The sequence below is a fragment of the Neolamprologus multifasciatus genome, chromosome 13 (genome assembly GCF_963576455.1).
Source record: "Neolamprologus multifasciatus chromosome 13, fNeoMul1.2, whole genome shotgun sequence".
In the NCBI taxonomy this organism is placed as follows: Eukaryota; Metazoa; Chordata; class Actinopteri; order Cichliformes; family Cichlidae; genus Neolamprologus; species Neolamprologus multifasciatus.
The window spans coordinates 7,447,771-7,471,431 of NC_140451.1; the positions used below are offsets into that span (position 1 = coordinate 7,447,771).

General features: G+C 41.3%; 1 pseudogene; it reads left to right on the plus strand.

The window, feature by feature from the left end:
• Nucleotides 1-783: 783 nt before the first annotated feature.
• LOC146504961 (uncharacterized) lies at nt 784-21,530 on the plus strand (annotated as a pseudogene).
• Nucleotides 21,531-23,661: the final 2,131 nt, after the last annotated feature.

Consider the following 23,661-nt stretch of genomic DNA (forward strand, 5'->3'; position numbering starts at 1 on the left):
CAAGGACACAGACAACAGGTAATACTGAACTAAATGTAAAACCTCAACCTTTTTCATTTTTACCTAAACCGTGTGCACAAAACTCTGGAGGGATCTAAATGCTAACGTAGAACTCAGTCAGGACATCTGCTACTGCTGTTTGCTCGTTTTTTATGGGAGATCGTTTTCAGGCTTCAAGTAGCACCATTATACCAACATTTCACATTCTAGACATTGTTTTAAGTGTATTTGACCAAGAAATTTGACTGAAAATTCACATGCAAGCTTTTTTTCAAGGCTGTGGTATTTGCCCGCAAACAATACCTTTCAGCTAGCTAAAACAGAATATTATGCTATCAGCGAGCAACATGGCTAATGCCTTTCACACAGCTTTGTCTCAACTCCAAAGAGCCACAGAAGTAAAAGCTAATAACAATAATTGAAACAATCTTTGAAAACATGACTTACCAAGCATGGCAAACAACTCAAATATGTAGAGCAAAATGTTCTGAAACGGCTTCACTTCAGCTTCGATTGGAGCCGTGCTGGGGGCGGAGTCTGTGAATTTACTCTATTGGTGTCATAGCCCCTGTAGGAGTTCAGAGTTAAGAGGTCAAGAGTTAATGTTTCCATTGTAACACCTCCAGATTTGAAATAGAAACACTCATTTTTAACACTCGATTTTAACTACTATCATTTTACACCTCAGAGTTACATTAAAAGAATGTGACTCTACTTAGAGTAAAATTAACTCTAAGACTACTAACACCAAAACATTTAACACTTTTGAATTTGCTGTGTACATGTCGAGGGTTGCTAATTAGCTGAAACAAATGCTACCATGTAGCAGGAAGAAGACATCGCAAACAGACAGATGGCTGCCCCTCCCTGAGCCCAGTTCTGCTGGAGGGTCGTCTTATTAAAAGGGAGTTCTTCGTTCCCGGTGTCACCAAGTGTTTGGTCATAGGGTTGTCTGATTGTTGAGCTGATTGTTGTTGTGCTATATAAGTTAAGCTGAACTGAATTAAACTAAACAGCAAAATCAGGCAGAATTTCAGCCAAGAGAATGTTTGAAATGGTTATTTTTTTATGGATTAAAGTCTCTGGTGTCACATTAAAGACACACTAACCATGCATGGTTAGTAAAAAAAATGTAGAGGCGTACGCTAACAACTGGATAGTTTAGGTGTGGACCATGTGTATTCAGTAAATAATAGACAGAGAAATAAAGTACATTTAAAAGACGAGAGGTTCATGTAGCATGGTGGATGCATGGAACCGGAAACTCAGCCATTATTTGTGCTCCGTATACTTATCCTTATTCTTCCCAGGGTCAAAACGCTGTTTCCTAAAAGTTTTGTTTTGTATGATTTAGGACATCACAAGTCATTCGTAAGTAAACCCTGGTCTAACAAGCAATCTACAGGGAGTGAGACGCAAACTTCAGACACAGAGAATGGACCGTCAGTGCCATGGGAAAGCTAGGTTATTTCTAACCAGGTAATTGAACCTTTTAATCTTTGTCAGATACAAATTATTATTCAAAGCAGAGTATTTTTAACCACCGTCACATCTTCATGTCTGGAGGGGATATTTTAAGATGGAAGATGAAAGACCACAATTTCTACGTCAGTGTGGGAAAGCGTATAAAAATCTGCTCGGCAGACTCCAGCCTTGTGCTTCCACGTTAAAGACAGACAGATGAGAAGCTGCAGGCCTATTGAAAGCATGTGGAAAATGTAGCAAGCAGGATCACCAGATCCAGGTGTACGTAGAGGCCCTTCTGTCTGCTCTGTTTACGTGTTCTTGTAAACACACTGCACAATGTTGCTGTTGTCAGCAGTTGCATTATGCAAACCATGGCTGATCTGATCACGTAGCAGAGAGTTTGACCACAACTTTGACTAAACAAATGAGAATGACTCTGACGTAGCCTCTTTAACCCAGATCCGTACACAGGCTCAATCTAAAAACACACCTCTCTCCCTCTCTCTCTCTCTAACATGCACTCTCTTTCTCTTAATAAGTCTACCCACCCACCCAACCACCCCCGGAGGTCACGTGAGTCAATCAGCCCCATGGTAGTGTTGATTGATGACTTCAGCCAGAGCCAGGCTTTATCCACAGACACATACAAACTCCCATTACTCACCCCAAAGATAAGCAAATGGTCTGTAAGCCACCAATGGATCTAAGTGCTATACAAACACAGGTAATGCTGGCCTCATTTCAAAAGTCTTCATTACCTAACCACAGCCTCGACAAAACAAAAACATATACATATAATAAAGATGGCAGTAGGCTGCTCCCCTTTCATCTCTTGAATTAGAAGCGCAAGGTCAGATCAAATCAGTGGGTCTGTTTTCAGCAGTGTATCTGTGATGCCGTCGGCGATGACGCACCCTGACGAATAATAAGATGGACTTAAAATGAAATTTTCTGGATGTGCCGCCAAAAAGATGCGCCAGAGTTACTGAGCAGAGACGAGGAGGATAAGAAGCCAACGTGTACTTGGGTCTGACGCAAACTGACAGTACAGTACAATATAGGTAGTGTATCGACAGTCAAGGGATGCGGGCATGATTAACATATGATGATTCAAAACCTCTGACAAGCTCTGTCACAAGACTGGAGTCTGGAGGGAGGATTACAAGGCCAGATGTTAACAGGAGTGGGAATGGCCCTAAAAAGAGCAGTAGGAAAGAGCTCTAATCATGTATTTTGGAAGAATGGTGGTCATGTCGCTAGCAGAGCTCCACGGACGTGAAAAAACTACAATGTTGGTTTTTCCTTTAGTCAGTCAACCATACAACGAGCGAACTTAGATTTCCAAACTTCAGTTTAGCATTGAGTGTTTGGAACATTCTCAGGATATGGAGCTGAACAAGTGGATTCATATGAAAAGTACCGTATTGTAGCGGGTGCCAGTACTGGTACTGGTGCCACTGTTGGCTTGAGAGGCTGTATACACTTGCACAGTTTCCCCCTTTAGGTACACTCATCCAGCGTCGAGTGTTCATGTGGCCCTTATTAAACAGACAAATAGAAGATATTATCTTGACTTATGGCTAGCTTTAGCATTAGACCGACCGTGCTTTGCTTTGGTAGGGCACCAGTGCTGCTGATCTCGGCACCATTGTAGAGCCGATATAAAGGACATATGCGGCATTAAACTTGTCAGTAGGTGAAACCTTAAATTTTAAGAGAAAAAAAACCATTTTTAGCCTAATTTCTTTGTTTTTTTTTTAACCGGTACTGCAAATTAAAATGTAGAAGAAGTGCAAGTTTTTACCTTAAAAATTTGGCCGAAAGTATCTGCTGACTTTTGAAATTTAGACAAATTATAATGATATTGCCCAATGAGTGAGGATCAGCTGAAGAATAGATACTTGTCCCCAGCACAGTCCAAACGTCACAGGCCTATAGTCTGTCGCTACTGCGCACTCAGCAGTACTTCTCCATGCTCTTCTTGCACAACAGGCTGGAGCAGGCAGATGAAAGGAGCGTCCACACTGGGCTCTGGCTCCAGCCCCCCTCCATCCATCACAATCAACGCCAACAGTCAACCCAATTAGGCCCCCGGAACACTCAGGGCCACGGCTTGATTGTTAACACTGTGAAAACACAGAGGGAAGGAGGGTGGACGCTGGGCGATGATGGGAATTCTGAAAGCTTGGGGGGAGTTTGGGGAAAGATCGGGGAGGAGAGGGGGGAGGAAGGTCAGATAGATGGCAGCCCCATTTCCTCTCTAATGGTCTCCAAACAAGGGAATATGAGGGAATGTTACCCAGTAAAGCAGGTGACCCAGAGAAAAGGTGGGGGAAGCCACACCCACTTGGATCATACGCACATCTGCATAGAAGCCATTAAAAAGAAAGACATGAAGGGTCATGCAGGAGTATAATTATGCATGCAAGGACTGTAGAAAGCACACTCAAGGGAAAGACATAAATACAAATTATGAGCAGAAGTACGCCACGGAGAGCTTGTTCTTGAACATAAGAGTGCATGTAAGACAAACACAATGACTTCTATAGCGTCATTTCCAGCAATCCCATAACTCTCGCCCACCACAACCGCTGATTTGTTTCAGTTCTCTCATCGAAAAGCCATTAAGCGCTACGGTGCACTTGGCTGTGCTAGTCAGTTTAATCAGCTTTCCGTGTTCGGTGGAAGTTACAGGAAACGGCAGAAAGGAACACCTGGACTGGGTTACACCATTCAGGAATCCATGAATAAAGCATTTAGAAACAACTAGCTACTTTGGACATGTGACTTACAAAATCGGGTGGCACCGTTAACTGCATCCTTAAGGCCAAAACGGCCATAATAAAGGGAAACATGCCTGTTTTGAAATAAACAGGAATTATCCTTTATTGGATGGTGAGTTAGCTAATAAGATCATGTTGTGCATTTGGAGCTAGGAAACATATGGAGAATCAAAACAAAATCAATACTGGTAACTTGATTTGCAAATGTATAAGAAGGACTTTTAATAAGATCAAGAACTGGGGCTCTCTTCGCTCTTCCAGTTTGACAGAATGAATGAAAACATTTTTCTATTTGCAGTTTTCATTGTGTTTTTGGTAGAAGGGATTAATACAACAGATATAGCCCCATTATTAGGTTTCAGTTGTATTAAGAATCACTAGATGGTCTACACGTTTCTGTAGTGTTTGACTACACCTCTAACATGTCATTACCATTGGAAAAAATGCCATTATGAGACTGTATCATGTTGTAAATCCTTAAGTAGCCAATCATCATGCAGAATGTTAACATTTTATGGACAAAATGAGCTTCCCTAAACAAAGAAATGATAAAAATGTACTTGTGTTTCTGTTTGGAAATGCTACTGTTACAGCAATTTTGAAAGACAATAAAATATAAAACATTAAAATGTGAGCTTTAAGTCAAGACACAAGATGCAAATAACTGTTTTTGCTCTTTGGCTCTAGCTACTTTTAGCTGCTTCCAGCGTGGTTGATTTTTACGCCTGATGTCCATCCTGATGAGCCTTCAAAGGGATTTATGTCGGTCTCTGGATCAATTTTGACTCTTTAGCTTTGATATTAGTCTCATGGGACAAAAAAAGTTAGCTGATGTTCGAGTGAGCTGCAGCTACAGCACTTTGTTTGGAAGATGGGTGTGATGTTCAAAACAAATTTAGGCCTTCGTATTAATTTTTAACACTAATTTGTTTGAATTACATTTAAATTCAAGAAATTTCCTTCTAAAATTAAACAAATTTCTAAAGTAAGAAACGTAGAAATCTAGTAAATCCACCTTAATTAGTTTGTTAAATGTCAAGATTATAAAATAATGCAGCGTTTTAAAAATGATCATCTTTTATCTTTGCCTTAGCTTATAGGACGTGTTTATTACACTGTGGTCTTACCTTCCACGTGTGGAGGGCTTGAGGAGGTAAACTCTTAGTTTCATTTCATCGTTTCATCAAACATTTCATGTTTGAGTGATTTATTCGTGCTGACCTAGAAATGTATACTAACATAAAATATCTCAAACACGTTTTAATTGCTGTGTAAAATCAGATATCCTATTGTTACGGTTGCTGAAACATGAAGTGTGACTTTACGATGGAATCATCATCAGTCCTGCTATAAAACCCACATTTTCAGAGCATTCATGTGTCTTTAAGTCAGTAACTGCAGAAATAGTCCAGACAAACAGGAGGCTTTGTGTTGCTTAAAGTTGAGTACGAATAATTATCTGTGACAGACTGGTTACCTGTGCAGGTTTATACCCAGTGTAAACCCCTGTGCTAATGCAATGTGCTAATGTGCTAATGGTAACTGCCTTCTAAACGGAGTTTTGCTTGCAGTAGCAGTTTGCATGGTGTCCAGTCTAACAGGAGAAGATGAAGAAAGCATAAGTTAAAGAACAGGTATGCTAGTTACTCTGACTGCAAGCAGAGGTTAACATATGATAACAACACAATCACCGGACGTGATCATCAAATCTCCGACATTGTAAACGGGGAATTTCAGATCATCTGTGAATCATTTCTGTGAACGAAAGCTTGTTCTGCTCATAGGTTCACATGGCTGAAGTCTAGCTCAGCTATCACAGGGAGAGCGGCGAGGTCCACCTGAACAGACCATCAAACTTTCACAGATGGAAAACCACACTCTCAAGTCTACACCATTGTGTTTTTAGGCGTATCCTAACAAGTGTCTCATGGGATTGCGAGAGAGCACAAAACTCCTCAGAAAGACCCCAGCTGACATTTGACATTTGAACCCAGAGCCTTCTCGCTGCATGGAAAGCGTGGCAATTTCAGGGTCTACTCCTGCATTTTATTTATTTATTTTTGTATCTACGGAGCAGCTGCATTAACACACTCACCTGGAGTGTCAGTTATCAGCCTTCTAACCTAAGCTTTGTCAGCTGGTTCAATCAGTGACACAAAAGTCTGACATATTATGACTTAAACTGGTTTTCACCCTGTTACTGTCAGGTATGATCTCTTCTCTTTCTTGTAAAAACAAACCAACCTAAACACACACAGTTCAAAACCACTTTTTTGTCAATTGCTCTGTACGGCCGTATGGATTCTGATGAAATGGAGTGTATGAGTTGTGACACACTGCTCTCTGGTTAGCTCATTGACTGAGTCAAGGTCTGTTTCGAGCCCTTTTTCTCCAGCGTCCTTGCTGTATGTGCCAAACTCTAAGCAAAGCCTGCTGTTCTTACCATTTCTGGTAACACAATCCCACTTCATTTGGGTTAATAAGTGAAACCAACTGGGCTCTGTCTCTTTTTCCTGTTTGTGTGAGTGTGGGTTGGTAGGAGCTGGGAAATCGTGCACACACTTCAATAAAACTGTATTTTTAGATATCTGGTGCGTCGTTATTGTATTTGTCATTTACGCATGTGTAAATGACAAGTCTTAAAAGAATCTTATCAGGTTGAATTTCAGTGGACACACTGAAGGCTTTACAGTAAACTCTGTTAGTAGTATCGCCCTGGATGTTTTGATTCGTCCTTGCATGTGTGCTGGTGCATATGTAACTGTGGTTATTAAGTAATAAATGCCAACCAGATGTCCTATTTTTAGCAGAGCCAGTAAGGCTCGCTCGTTCTCTCACAGTGAGGCCAGTGTTTGTTTCAGGACCGGAAGTGGGTGGTAGTGATCTCCACTGGTTTGTGTGTAACTTAAATCCATTTCTCTCTGTCACACACACACACACACCCTCCACAGCTCCTTTTAGAGCTGTTTTTGTCCCTGAAAAGGGATCTTAGGAGACAGGGGAGGCCTCCTTGTTGAAAGGGATGATGTGACAGATGAGAGAACCTGTTCGGTGAAACGGAGAATGGATGTGCGGGCGTAGCTTATGCCCCTATCCTCTATACAATACAGCATAACCAACCCCAGCCCTGCCCATATCCATAGACAGCCGTGTCTGATGGGCCTGACAACAACAGAAAAGGTGCAGAATTGCCATTGTGAGGGGGGAATTTTCCATGCCTTCACACTCCCCGTGCATGAGCCGGAGGCCTGTGCACATGTGCCTTCAGAAAACCTGTGAGAAAGCCTGCATGTGTCTGCACTTATGATTTAATGTATGATTTGATATACTACAACAGCATATACAAACCACATGTATAGATAACTGCTATGCAGTTGTGGGGAAGCCCCTCACCCCCTCACACACACACACACAGCATGTGTTGCCTGCACAGAGAAAGCCACACTAAGGGGTTAAAGAGGGATCACAATTTTCTGTTGGAAAAAGAAGAGGGTGTAATAAAATGATTTCCCCAGGAGACTCTCCTGAGCTTTCCTCTGCTATCTATCTCTATATGTGCGTGTATGTGTCCCTGAATTCCTCAACATTCCTAAGGATCAGTGTTAGGAAGCACAGTGTCCTGCCAACTGCGGGTAGATTTAATGCGTCTGCCACTCACTGTTGCAAAACCTTTGCACAGAGACGTGGTTATAGCACTTCCTTTCTCTCAAAGGCACGTCGTCAGGATCCTCAGGTTCGTGTAATCTGAATGTATCTTTAAGCTTTTTTGTCAGCTTGTGTAAAATACACGTGTGCTGAAAACTGCAGCCAAAAGCCTGGTGGAGAGCGCCGCGGCCTAATGAAGCCAAGGATGGTGCCCATGCGGGAAACAAGGCTTCCACACCTGAGAGGTGAATCCGTGCAAACGAAAAAGTGAATGGTGCAGTAATTACTGGTTGGGATTCGGATAATTGAGGTGGAACAATTTGCGGTAAAACCACCAGCAGGCTGATTTCGTCTGGCAGGGGGAAGGGGGGCTCGACATGCACTCGAAGAGGGGAAATCCACCCTGTAAATGCAAGTGCGTGCTACAGCAAGCACTCCAACCAACTTGTACTGAACCAGCTGTGCTTCAGTCCAGATGTGCAAATGTGGCAAAATGCAAAGGTTGTAGTTTGGTCTGAATTTGCATGGAATAAAGAAATACTGTTGCATCGCTGATAATGGATAAAAGCTAAACTTAATATAAGAGTAAAATTATTTCACCTGGGAGACTGGGTAGGGTTATGATGGCTAAATGTAAACCCTTAACAGATTGTGCTGCACCAACTGGACCTCACATACAAACAGTTGTTTTTCTCACTGATGCAAAGTTATTTTTGGAGAGAAAAAAATCGTTTTGGATGCTTCTCTGAGTTTCTGAGAAAATTTTTAAAAAATTCTAGGAAATCCTTAAAACATATTCCAAAACACTGTAATCTGACTCTTGTACAACACTTTTGTGATTTTTTTTTTGAATTTGAACAAAACAGCAGGCACTAGTAGTACACACCCATAACACAGTACCTCTGTTAAATAGCTCAGTTAATAAGGATGTTTACAGTGACTGGAACATCTGATGCCTCAGTGCAAGAAGAGGACTCTGAGCTGTCCCCTCCGTCCCCAGGTGTCCAGCTCTCTGTGGTCAGCATGGCAAGCATCACTGCTTATGAAATATAGTTCCAAAAAGGACATGATACTAACGTGCACCTGTGCAGCTTTCTAAATCTGCGTAGCATGTATCTGCAATAAATGCACAAACACATTCTGAAGCTAATTTAAATGAAAATGTAGTTTCCAGTTGCTGGAAACATTCAAAAGTCTCCTTTAAATTTAAAGATTATGGGTTTATTTTCAAAAATGTGTTTAAGAAAAGTGTATTTCCAAGAAAAGCAAAGCACGAACACGCAGCAACGTGTCTCGAAGAAATCATTAAGAGCTGTATTCGCTCATGAGCTTACAAGCAAATGACATAATTCAATAGGAAATCATGCATTAGCTGGGGGAAAATTTCATTTGGATCAATGGAAGGTATTGATGTCAACATTAATGGCTGACCTGACTGTTGTAACCCAGTTTGTGATGAAGGGGAGGGAATACTGGGGGGGAGGGAGTTGAGAGAAGAGTCAGCCCTGTGTAGAGGCCTCTTTGTCTGGGGTGGACTACAGAGATGCAAGGCCTGCCCTGGTTCTGGGATCTGGAGGTCAGCCAGGGCTTGAGGGGGAGCCAAGAGTGCAGAAGTGGCCAGTCGGTCCCATACTGATACAAAGAGGCCATTCTGTGGACCGCAGGTCTGCGGCGGCCCGGGATTTGCACTGGGGACGTCAGATTTCAGAAGTGAGGTTGACACACACATAAAACGGACAGCGAACACACACACACCAGGACACACAGACAGACAGTTTGGATTTTGGAGACAGATACTATCTCTACTTTAGGCTTCAAACTTTCCTTTTTGCTAAAGCATATAGTTTGGGCTGGATCAGGTGACCCTGAATCCTCCCTTAGTCATGCTGCAATAGGCATAGGCTGCTGGGGGATTCCCATGATGCATTGAGCATTTCCTTTTCAGTCACCTTTCTCACTCACTATGTGTTAATAGACCTCTCTGCATTGAATCACACTTGTTATTAATCTCTCGCTCTCTTCCACAGCATGTCTTTATCCTGTCTTTCTTCTCACCCCAACCGGTCGCAGCAAATGGCCCCGCCCCTTCCTGAGCCTGGTTCTGCCGGAGGTTTCTTCCTGTTAAAAGGGAGTTTTTCCTTCCCACTGTCGCCAAAGTGCTTGCTCATAGGGGGTCATATGATTGTTATGTTTTTTTCTCTGTATGTATTATTGTAGGGTCTACCTTACATTATAAAGCACCTTGAGGCGACTGTTGTTGTGATTTGGCGCTGTATAAATAAAATTGAATTAAATTGAACTGAAACGGAAACACAGTGATTTTCTATAACAATAAAAAAAATACACCCATTCATGTTTGGTGTATTTGCTTTATTGCAGCTGTTGCACATCCACATATGCATGTATGTTTAACACAATCTCGCTTTGGAGTGTTATGTAAGAAACACTCACCTGGGTCAGATAAACCACAGATTTGTTCTCTCCTACTCAGTCCATCAACCCCCGACTCTGGTGCTTTCCTATAGATTCCAAATAGGGTCAGCTGTGTCCTGGGTTAAAAAGTCCCAGCCCCCAAAAGACCAGTTAATGAAGCTTAATTGGCTTGATTAAAGCTTTATTAGGAACTACATGGAAAAGGAGAGCAGTCCTTGTAAAGATGACCTTTCACCTTTGAGCTTTAGCCCCTTCCTCCTTAGATGTGAGAAACCTGGGAAGCAGCAATAAAAGAACCAGACTGCTGTGTGTGTTGGTACATAGGTGGATGAGATGTGATTGTGTCCTTTTGACATAGAGCAGGCTTGGCCTCCCTGCTGCTTTAACTCTTAGGACAGAGCTCACACAGCCTTCTACACACAGCGCTCATTTGGACGTAGCTTTGGTCGTGTATGCTAACCAAGTCTCCCTCTCATAAGAGAACGTTTACAGGATCAGTTCCCATGTGTTGTTAATACAGCGCCATGCAATCAGGACTTTTCAATGTTCAAAACCGCAAGCGTAAAAGCCCAGAAAGTATTCTGAAAGCTGACACGTCTCACTGCAGAAACTGCGTCCCAGTACATCGACATTTGGCTAGTTTTAACAACAATCGCATGCCCTCCCCCCTCCCCTTTCTTATTCTTGGCAAGGCAAGTATGTCAAACATCAAGTGCACCACGGGACATAACGCTTACACTGGGGTAAGATAAATTTTAATGATTCGAGTTGGGAAATTGTATTATTGCATCAGGGAATATAAATGACATGAAAAAAAGGGGAATATGTGGGGATACGGCCAGTGGGATTATATAAATGCAATCAGTGCACAAATTCTCTGGGAACATGTGCTGTAGATGAATGACTGAATGGACAACAACATCAGAGGAGCTGAATAGGGGAAAAAGGTAGATCTGAAAGATATTCATCATATTGACAAACTTTAGGCAGAATTTAGACCTTGTGATGCAAATAGTTTTACTATCGAGCACAAAAGAAATGTTCAATGAGTCACTCTGTGTGGTCTGTCTGCAGTACAAATAAATCAGATTCATGTTGTGTGATTTTAGTCCTCCATAAATTCTCCGTGTAAGCTTTATTGGGTTAGAAAATGTGTGGCTCTTGTTGCACAACCGCAGAAACGTTTCAACTGCAGTTTTACAAACCCACCTGCTCACTTGTAACAGCCACTTCTAAAATCTTCTGTAATTGTAGATTGCTTAATATGCTTGACTAAAGGTGACGCCAATATGGCCTGTCACAGTATCAAATGTATTAGTCTATTATTTTTGTGGTCGAGCTAATAATATTAGAATGATATCTATAAAAACAAATGACATGGAAGCGGCTTCTCTGGAGTGGACACTGTAACCTTAGCGGTAGAAAAACATTTTAAAAAACAACTACAGAATTACACTGAACAAAAATATAAATGCAACACTTTTGATTTGGCTCCCATTTTTCATGAGCTGAACTCAAACATCTAAAAAAAATGTCTACATACACAAAAGACCCATGACTCGCAAATATTGTTCTCAAATCTGTCTAAATCTGTGTTAGTGAGCACTTCTCCTTTGCCAAGATAATCCATCCCACCTCACAGGTGTGGCGTATCAAGGGGCTGATTAGTCAGCATGAATATTGTACACGTGTGCCTTAGACTGCCCAAAATAAAAGGCCACTCTGAAATGTGCACAATTTTGCTTTATGGGGGGGGGGGGGGGGGGGGGCAGAAAACCAGTCTGTATCTGGTGTAGTCACCATTTGCCTCATGCAGGGCAACACATCTCCGCCGCAAAGAGTTGATCAGGTTGTTGACTGTGGCCTGTGGAATGTTGGTCCACTCCTCTTCAACAGCTGTGTGAAGTTGCTGAATATTGGCAGGAACTGGAACATGCTGTCGTATACGCCGATCCAGAGCATCCCAAACATGCTCGATGGCAGGCATGCCTGGTGAGTATGCTGGCCATGCAAGTACTGAGAAGTATTCAGCTTCCAGGAATTGTGTACAGATCCTTGCAATGTGGAGCCGTGCGTTATCATGCTGTAACATGAGGTGATGGTCGTGGATGAATGTCAAACAATGGGTTTCAGGATCTCAACACGGTACCTCCGTGCATTAAAATGCCATCAATAAAATGCACTTGTGTTCGTTGTCCGTAATATACGCCTGCCCCTACCAGAACCCCACCGCCACCATGGGCCACTCGATCAGTCAGCAAGCCGCTCACCCACACGACGCCACACAAGCTGTCTGCCATCTGCCCTAAACAGTGAAAACCGGGACTCATCTGTGAACAGAACGCCTCTCCAATGTGGCAAACGTCCTTGAATGTGAGCGAATGCCCACTCAAGTCGGTTACGACGACGAACTGCAGTCTGGTCCAGACCACGATGAGGACGACGAGCATGCAGATGAGCTTCCCTGAGACGGTTCCTGGCAGTTTTTGCAGAAATTCTTTGGTTATGCAAACCAATTGTTGCTGCAGCTGTCCGGGTGGCTGATCAGAGGCAATCCTGGAGGTGAACATGCTGGATGTGAAGGGCTGGTGTGGTTACACGTGGTCTGCGGTTGTGAGGCCAGTTGGATGTACTGCCAAATTCTCTGAAACACCTTTGGAGACGGCTTATGGTAGAGAAATGAACATTAATTTCCCGGGCAACAGCTCTGGCAGACATTCCTGCAGTCAGCATGCCAATTGCACACTCCCTCAAAGGTTGCAACATCTGTGGCATTGTGCTGTTTGATCAAACTGCACATTTCAGGGTGGCCTTTTATTGTGGGCAGTGTAAGGCACACCTGTGCTGTCTAATCAGTACCATAACATGCCACACCTGTGAGGTGGGACGGATTATCTTTGCAAAGGAGAAGTGCGCACTAACACAGATGTAGACAGATTTGAGAACAATATTTGCGAGTCATGGGTCTTTTGTGTATGTAGAAAATATTTCAAATGTTTTAGTTTAGCTCATGAAAAATGGGAGCCAAAACAAAAGTGTTGCATTTATATTTTTGTTCAGTGTATCTATAATATTATCCACATATGCGCAATATTGATACAATGTAGATTTTGAAATATCACAGTTCTTGTCAATAGTAATGCAGTAATGCTAACCAAATCATAGTGATGGTATCTTGGTTTATGGATTCTCGAAGGCGAACGCTGCCATGCTAACTTTGCTACTATCGCCAAATGGCTAAACCCAATGCCATCCTACAAAATTGCTAGGTTTAATAAAAGATGTTGTGAATGGAATATTCTAAGTTGTGAAGGTATTTGACAAAGTTGTGCCAATCCATCGAACTGGTATCCATCAGTACCAGCTGACCAAAGCTCACTGCCATCTTGAAAAAACCTAGAAATTATATTGCTGCTGGAGGTTTCTTCCTGTTAAAAGGAAATTTTTCCTTCCAACTGTCACCAAGTGCTTGGTTATAGGGGTCATTTTGATTGTTGTGGTTTTTCTTTCTTCTTTTTCCCTTCAGAGGGGATTGTTGCGATTTGGCTACTATTTGGGTTGGTACTCAAAAAAGTAATCTATTACACATTTCTTGTTACTTTTCTTAATGCAGTACTTTACTTTATTACTCACCAAAGAAGGCAGTTTGTTACACTGTTACCTGTTCAAGTTCATGATCTGGCTAACAGCTTACCTTCATACCAACTGGGCTGAGATCACTAACAGTAAAAGTTATCATAACTAGCTAGCTAGTTAGCTAGCTTTGTGTTAGCAAGCATCTGCACAGACAGCATGCTAAGTCCCAAAGTTCTGTTAGCAGTATAATGTAGTTGTTTCTGTCTTGGATGCTTGTGCTTCCAGTTTGTGAAGCAACCAGTTTTTTAGTGCTTTCCTTTGTGCACTAAAAAGAAATGTCCATATCCCTGACTGTAGTGTGTTCAGTGTTCAGGAAGGCAAAAGGATATTTCTCTGATTTTTTTTCTACGTGCAGATAACTGAAGAGCTTTTCTAACCCTAGTAATTAATGAATAATTGTGACTGTAATGCGTTACATTACTGCATTACTGGAAAAATGCAATGTGATTACCCAACATTGGATTTGGTGGTATAAAATACAATTCAGTTGAATATTTGGACGGCAGAGTGGAGAGCAGTATAAGCTAATGCTAGCTAATGCTAGCAACCTCTTCAATTAGTTAGAACCTGTGCATTCACTTTAATGTAAAGATGAAATGCAGCACAATAAAATACTAGAAAAAGCCTTATTCAAAGAAACTGTGCAAAAAACTGTAACTGTATTAATGTGAGTTTAGTAACTCGAGTTACCAGGTGTGAAGCCTAAGTGGATAACCTGTGAGCCTCATACCTTAACAAAATTCAAACTGTTTAATAGGAAAATAAATCACCTGCTATAGAGCTGTTATGAAGAGGTAAGCTCTTAGCTATATTGACACAAAGGATGTTTTTGCACCAGGTTGCATAAATGTTATTTTTTATGGCTGAAGCTGGGCATTAACATAAGAGTCTTTAAGGATTGTGCCTTGGGACCAGCCTCAAGTGGACACTGGAGGAACTTTAATTTATGGTACTGTCACGTTTATTTTTCAGTCCCAGAGGTTGCGGTTTGCTTTTGAACGGTCATCAGTTGGAGCCGGCATCCATGTTCACTGCATTAGCTCCAACCACAAATATTCGGCATGTAAGCTGTCTAAAAATGGCATCAGAGCTGCAGAGTTGCTTAAAATAATCACAAGGGTTTTTTTTTTTGCATTGACAGCAGAATAAGCAGAATGTGACAAACATATTTTGACACTCAAAATGCAAAAATATGAGAACAGTGTGTGTGTGTGTGTGTATCTAAAATGACATGAAGAAATATGTGTGAAATGGTTGAGGTCAGCCTGGCCTGGAGGTGATCTCTGGAGTGACAGCTGAATCATTCCACCTGGAGTGTGTGTGTCTTAGTATTTGTGCGCTTTATAGCCTGTGAAATGAAGATGGGGGTAAGGTGACGCAGAGAGGAAGGGGCAACGAGGTCATGAGATAATCAACCCCTGATCAACTCCACTCGCAAACACATACGCACACACTGGCTGTCTTAGACCTGAGATAACTGAGTCAAAAGCCCCGGGGTCAGAGGTCAGAGCCCTAGTTCATAGAGAACACATGGAAGGGATAAAGAGGCTCTGGATTCCATAAAGCATGAGCATGAGACTTATTTATGGCTGCGGGGAAAACATCACAACCCAAATCCCTGCTCTACCTCCTTTCCTGTCCGTTCTGCTCCCTCGCTGACGGAAATATGGATATAGCGAGGGAGGGGAGAGGGCGAAATGATCTCTAAAAGCAGTTCTGGTTCTCTCTACTTCCTGTCCCAACAACTTAATTTCAAAGGCTCTCGGAGGAGGGGGTCCTCAAACTTTCACTGAAAAAGGAAACAAAACAGGGAGATTTTAAACAGTCAAACTGTGTCAGCCACAAACTGAACCAGTAGAGAAAAGCCATGTGAGAGCAAAACAGTAAAACAGTGGGGTATTGTGACAAGAAGTGGTTTTGATTTAGACCACAGAAACTAATGGCATGCTGTTTGCCTGCTAAAAGGCACAGGGCCATTTTGTTGTTTGGTGCACATTAAGTCATGGGCTGACTCACACGTACACATTGAACTCTGTGGGTTTCATTTTCTGCTCTTCTTACATATCCGTTTTTGATATTTTTAACATTAACTATAATCTGTTTCACGGTGTTAGGCAACCGTGCGACTGTGTTTGTTCCAGTGGTGAAAAGCTGAGGAGGACAAGCACAAAGTCACCCGTGGCTTCATGTTATGTTATATTAGTTGGCTACTTGAGTGCATTTTTCTCTGGTCAATGTAAACTTAAGGAGGGAGACAAGAACAGCTCTAGTCATTTGGATGAATTGTCCTTTTAACATCTCAGGGAGAGCGGCACCACATGTCGGAGCCCCACGTCCCACAACACAATAATGACACCCCAAAATAAATGAATTCCCAGGCTGCCATGTTATTTACTAATGCTTAGAGAGGTCACACTCTGTGCACGCAAATATATTATCTACTCTAAATACTGACTTTAAATGTAAGGAGGGCTAAAACAGGGACTGCTCAGTGGTGAGGTGGTTAGCCTTAAATCAGATAAGCATTTAAGAAAATGGACGGATGGACTGACTGAAGGAAAGTCAGTTTTCCTCACAGCTGGGATGGAGGTCGGACTCATGAGGAGGTTGATGTGTAAGAATTCACAGAACAGAAAAAATATGAGTGTAACCTGATTCAAAGAAATAAATTATTGCTAAAGTTAGTGCTCTTTTATTCCTGGCATAAATATGACCAATTTTGATGGAATTATTTATAACACTGCAAAAATGAAGCGTGTGATTAGTTCTTCCGTCTGTGCACTCACATGTTGAGAAATTATCTTAGTAGCTTATGCGAGTCCTGTTGCAGCTACCTCATCTAAGGCTAAACTAGAAAGATAAGCTGTTTGTAATCTTTGGACAAAAGAAGTCCAGTAAGTATGATAAAATATCCTCTCTGTTGTATCTGCTGCAGTCCTTTATCCATATTCAGTGTTGGGGAGTAACGGAGTACATGTACCGGCGTTACGTATTTAAAATACAAAATATGGGTAACTGTATTCCGTTACAGTTACCGTTTAAAGGTGGTATTCAGAATACAGTTACTTTGTTAAAATAAAGGGATTACACGACAATCTTTTCCTGTTTCATATGTTAGGCTGTCTCCTCTCTATTTTTGGTAATTCCACGCTGGTGGAAACCCAAACAAAACACGCATTAAGAGGCTCTGGGTCTCAATCTCGTGGCCCATGTCACCTCTACTTGCAGCCGCATAATGACATGAAGAAATATTTTTAAAAATTATTGTTCGAAAAATTATTTAGTATGAAGGCAATGGGCAGAGTGTTGCAGGCATAGCCCTAAAGATTGTAGCCTCATGGGCAGTGTAGCCCAGTTGTAAGTAAGGTATTAAGACTCTACTGTACACCGTGTTCATGTTTTCCTCCGAAACAATAAGCTCCGTTGGAGCAGCCTTTCAACGCCTCTCTCTGTCTCTCGCTAGCAAAGTTGACCCAGACAACAAGGTAAAGCTAGTTTTCAGCTATGAGCCCGACATGGACTCGTAGCACGGACGTATTAGCCAGAGGTCCCTTTACTACGGTTTGGAGCCGGGGACCTGTTTTATATACGCGCGGAATAGTTTTCTATACGAGATTGCTGCAAAAAGTGCAGCCTTACCTAATGCCCACCCTACTGTTACTCCTTTATATTATATAAGATTTAAAAATCTAGTTGCTATTGCTATGTCGAGTATCCTTCAGTAATAGCAATAAGTCACACAGCAATAGTACATTCACGTAGTTGTAAAAAGCATGATAATATATTAAGTAAACCAAAGTATTCAGAATACGTTACTGTCATTGAGTAACGTAACGGAATACGTTACAAAATACATTTCGGGGCATGTAATCTGTAATCTGTAGTGGAATACATTTTAAAAGTAACCTTCCCAACACTGTCCATACTAGGGTCAAGTGCCAGATGACGCATGCTGTGGTTGCCCAGACCAAATCCAGTTTCTTCTTTAGTAACAGTTCATCAGGGTTGTTGCAACACACTATCTGTATGAACATAGCTCACAGGGATCTGTGACAATTAAAGAATCTGTGTTTACCTACCTGACATTCTGCAGTATGATAAGCAGCTGTGATGTGCATGAAAAATGAGATGAAAAAATCTGAGCCAAAAAGTAATGTTTAAAACATTAAATCAATATCAAATCTACACACAGAGCTAAACAAAAAAAAAATCTAATATGCTTTTTTTCAGTCCTTCTTTCAACTTTGGAATTACAGAATCAATGAAAGTGAAAAATTGGCATTTCAGCTCTTTCTATGAAGATGGCGCATAAACTACCAGTCAGAAGTTTGGACACTCTGGGGTTTTTTTAAACAATTTTCTTATTTTCATGACTATTTAGATTATAGATTCTCTCTGAAGGCATAAAATCTATGAATGAACACATATGGAATTATGAAGTAAACAAAAAAGAAGCAAAAAATAGCCGCCTTTTGCTTTGATTACTGTTTTGCACTCTTGGCATTCTCTCGATCAGCTTGAGGTCATCACCTGAAATGGTTTTCCAACAGTCTTGAAGAAGTTCCCAGAGATGCACTTGAGCACTTGTTGGCACTTTTGCCTTAACTCTGTGGTCCATCTCATCCCAGACCATCTCAATGAGGCCAGGATGTCTGGCGCAGCACACCATGAAGCACTCATTTCCTCACTGTGGGAACCATGCACGACTCGGATGAGTTTATCCTCAGCAGCAGAGGTGACTCCTGTTCTTCCTTTCCTGGGGCGGTCCTCATTAGAGCCAGTTTCATCAAAGCGCTTGATGGTTTTTGCGACTGCAATTGAGGACCCATTCAAAGCTTTAGCAATTTTCCGGACTGACTGACCACTGTGTATTTGTGTATTTATAATTTATATATTTTATTTTATTCCTTCCTAGTTAAATTGACCCTTTTTAATTTTCATATTTATTTCCTATCTTATTCATAGCCTTTTTTTCTGTTTCTTTAGGTCACGAGCAGTTGTGTAAGCATTTCATTGCATATCATACTGTGTATGACTGTGTATGTGACAAATAAAATTTGAATTTGACCTTCAGTTCTTAAAGTAATGATGGACTGTTGTTTCTCTTTACTTCTTGCCATAATATGAATTCTAACAGTTGTTAAATAGGGCTGTCAGCAGTGTACCAACCTGACAAAAGGCAAGAAATTCCACAAATGAACCCTGACAAGGCACACCTGAAAACCATTTCAGGTGACATGAAGCTCAATGACAGAAGTTCAAGGGTTTGCAGCACCATCAACAAAGCAAAGGGTGGCTACTTTCATCTAAAATATAAGGCTACATCCACATGTACCCGGGTATTTTTGAAAACGCAGATTTTTCTACGCGTTTGCACCTTTCGTCCACACGTAAACGTCATTTTTGGTCACTGAAAACAGAGATTTTTTAAAACTCCATTTTTGCATTTACGTGTGGACGAGGTAAACGGAGAAAACGCAGAAAACACAGCGTCAAAGGTGTGCGAATTTTTTGACGTCACAGTGTGCGCCACGTTATTGTTTCGGTGAAATGAATTTCTACAACACTGTTACTGTTAATTGTACTCTCTGCAGTATTTAAATGCTTACATACACACACACAGTTACTGTCCCTCCACACATACGACTCGGTTCTGCTTCTATGCCCCATCTTTGTTTACTTTTTCCCACCGAGGCTTCTAGACTTCTGATTGGCCAACATTTCTGCACGGTTAGGAATATATCGCCACCTGTTGCTTTGGCATGTTCCTAGCTGCGTTTTCCTTCATTTCTGCCTTTACGTGTGGACGGGATTATTTTTTAAAACGAAAACGGAAAATCTCCGTTTTCAACAATACCCGTGTATGTGTGGATGTAGCCTTAGACATGTTTAATTTATCACTTTTCTCTTTGCTACATAATTCCATAAATCTGGCTTCAGCTATTTGATGTCTTTAGTATCTATCTACCTTGTAGAACGTAGAAAAGAAATCATTAAATGAGAAGGTGTGTCCAAATTTTTGACTAGTGGTGTATTTTGCAAGTTCTCCTCTGACCCTAAAGGAGATTTACAGAGATAGAAGAAGTTAGGCCCAAGGAGACATGAAAGGAAACAAGATTTACATCAGGAAAAGACGGACTTGACAGTGGCCATCTGTCCTGCTTTGGCCTTTCTGCTGTAGCTCGATGAAAGGTGGTAACCACGAACACATACAAAGACAAAGACACAAAAATAAGGTAATTGCCATTCTTCCTATTTTCAGTGTCTTCTGCCTCCCTGTGCAAGTATCTGTGTCTGTGTGTGTGTGTGTGTGTGTGCGCAGGAGGATGTGTGTGTCTGCGGTAGTCGTCAGGTCATTGGGCTCATCACCTAAGGGGTTGTGAGACAATAGCGGTGAGATAATGAAGACAAGAGCGAGCGGCAGAGGCTGATGCAGAACAATGCAGCGGTAATGGTTCTGGCACGGTGTGTGGAGTTTACTGTTGCTCACTGGGATGCTTCCTTCCTGTCCTGCTTTATCAACACACAGGAAAGAACAACAACAACCGCCCACCACCACCTGCTCTCTCATCTTCTCTTCTGGTTGCCGTTTCTTATTTTCTTCACTTTCTTTCTTCTCATTCGTCCTGCTTTCTCAGCTTTCCTCTTTTGTCCGTAATTTTCACTTTCAACTCTTCTTTAACTGCTTCCATGTATCCTCTGACCCAGTGAAGATCATCCTTTTGAAAAGTATCTACTATTTACTATTTGCTGAGAATGAGTGGTAGAGGAATGTCTTTTAGAACTATTGCTATTGTCAAAGTCTATATAAAATATTAAAAATAAAATTTAACTCTGCTGAAAAATATTTCCCATCACTTTCATATGGATTAATATTTCTGCTGCAGACATTTAAGGTTGACTATTAAACACTTCTACATTAAAGTAAAATCGTCCTGTAAAGACCACAACATCTTTTAATCAGCTCAGAAACAAAATAAAAGGCTGCACTGTACAATTAATTGCCAATATCCAAGGTGGGATTAAATATTGATTCTTAATGAAAAGTGAAGTTGGTGTATTAGTAAAACAGTAAGTTAAACTTTGAGAGATGTTAATCTAAAAGCATTCGTACATTGGTCTACCTGTTCAACTTGCCTGTTTTATTAAACCGCGCGTGGCAGGGGATTCTCCATTATTAAAGATTTCATTACTAACATGCTAAACAATTAATTAAAAGTTTTGTATACGTTGATTAAGGTCATTACTAAGAGAAAACTCATCTGTTATGATGATAAATAAGAATACTCTTTCACATGTTCATGAGAATGCTTAGCCCTTTCAGATTTCAGTGTCTCCATTGTTAAGCTGCATTAATTCTGCTTCCAGAGACAATAACCAACTGTGGCTAAAAGTTGGCAGTGATTTAAAGGATGGATGCAAATAAACACGGTTTGCATCATCAGTGTTTAAGACAAAAGTAGATATGTTTGGTCTGTTTTAATTGATGTCTGTTTTTGGTATAAAAGTAAGAAAATACTCACCAAAACAGTCACAACTGAGCATGAAGCGTTTAAAAATTGTCCATACAAAGTAATTAAGTATGAGGCCCTTTGTGCTTTACACAGTATCACATTAGTTTGCCAAGTGTTGCTAACATTAGCATTGCTTGTACCAACAGGGCTCTTGGTTTGCAGCCTTAGGTCCTCCGGCCTAAGCAGAAAAAAAACTGACATATTTACTCCTCTCAAGTGCTTAAATGACAGTTTATGCTGATGTAGCATATATATATATATATATATATATATATATATATATATATATTAGGGGTGCAACGATACACAAAATTCACGGTTCGGTTCGGTTCGATACTTTGGTGTCACGGTTCGATATTTTTTCGATACAAAAAAAATGTTCATGCCTTTTTATTAATTTGTCATTTATTAAATTTTCACGGCACATTCTGCACCACATCTCTGTGCGTTCATCATTTGTTTGAAGCCAGCTCACCTCCTGCAACCACTTTTCAGAGAATACGCGCTTCTTTTGTGGTTCGGACTCCTTCTGACATTTCTTTGGAGGTGGAGGAACATCACAGTAACTGCTTAAAGGAGCTTCTTCGACATCTTTAAGAGTTCTAAACAAATGTCTGTCCTCCTGAAAATCTTATGTACGCAAACACGCGTTGCAACTTCTTATCTTGTGCGGGTTTTTATTTTGACAGCGAATGCGCACCTGCGGACCACTTATGTGCAGCCCTGGTTATTTAGCTCGTCATATTGCAGCCACAGAAATTCTTTTGTCCATGAAACCATAAAGCTGCACTTTCTTTTTTCCTTATAGTCTGATTTGTCATAACCTTTCCGTTTTGTGGTAAGCTTTTCTTTGGCTGTCACTTCTTCACGCTGACCTGTCTTATTTGGCTCAGCAGAACTAAAATATATATCCTGCTGCTTTTACACACGCACTAACATAACGCTCAGCGATTCTCTGCGCGATCAACCTCTCACATGTTTAAGCTGCGGGAGATTTCACTTGTCATGTTTGCATAGTAAGCTAACGATTGATAAGACGATGTCAGAGGAATTGGTGCGCAAATTATCATCACTCACCAATCAGTACTGTCGCTCTCTATACACAGTTCACGCGATTGCAAAGTGAAAGCAAAAAACAAGCGCAAATTCAAACGCGATTTCAGTATGTCACATATTGACAGTGGCCGATGCCAATGACATAATTACCCAGCTACATTTCCAAAAGAATGCAAAAGCATTGACATATATTTTTCCTTCCTAGGATAGGCCGACGGGCAGGGCAGAGATAGATTTTGGTAGCCCGACTGGAAAAAAGCCCCGTCGGGCTAGCGATTTTGCGAGCCCTGTATCTGATTGAGGAATCACTCATCTTTGGAAAAGAGAGTTTATTATGGAGAAATGTCTCTTTCCAAAATAAAAGCTATACTATACGCTTCTTCTGGGCTATATTCTCAGCAGCATATTAAACATATCAGGTCCCCATAAGGAGAATCGTGTGCTAACGGCTGTCTAAATGACTCGGGTAAAGTTTGTAGCATGCTGCTTGTTGTTTTTCTCTGCTTCCACTTGTCTTTGCACTAGGATGATGTCGGAGTAAATGTGCAGTCATATTGGTTGTGTTCCCACTAGTGCTGTCAGCGTAAATCTGAAATGACATTAACGTCACAACACGGCAAATCTCCGTTAACGAGCTACCGCGGATCACCTCATGAGTGGGGCTGGAAGACGTCAACACATTAACGAGCTAACTGCGCTAACACACTAGTTCCCACCAATTGAGCATTGCTGGCACATCCAACATACTGTTTTACTTTTGTCCATGACAGGCTTACCTTCAGGGTCATACATCACATGAAAACCAAAATAGTTCCAAACGCCAGATCTGAATGAGGGTGGGGGAGGTTCAATTTGCCATGTTGCAACTAGCCTAGCTTCTGTCTCGCTAGCTTGCCCTGCGCTCAGTGAATCTGTGTTCGACTACTCCGCCTAGGCTGCACTGTCGAGCGCAGATCCACTGAGCGCTCAACACAGACAGCATCATCAGAAGGAAAGTTGATAAAATAAATTAAAAATGTTGTATCGTTCGATACATATGCGTACCGAACCGAAAGCACTGTATCGAACGGTTCGATATCGATACGAGTATCGTTGCACCCCTAATATATATATATACAACACAGGTG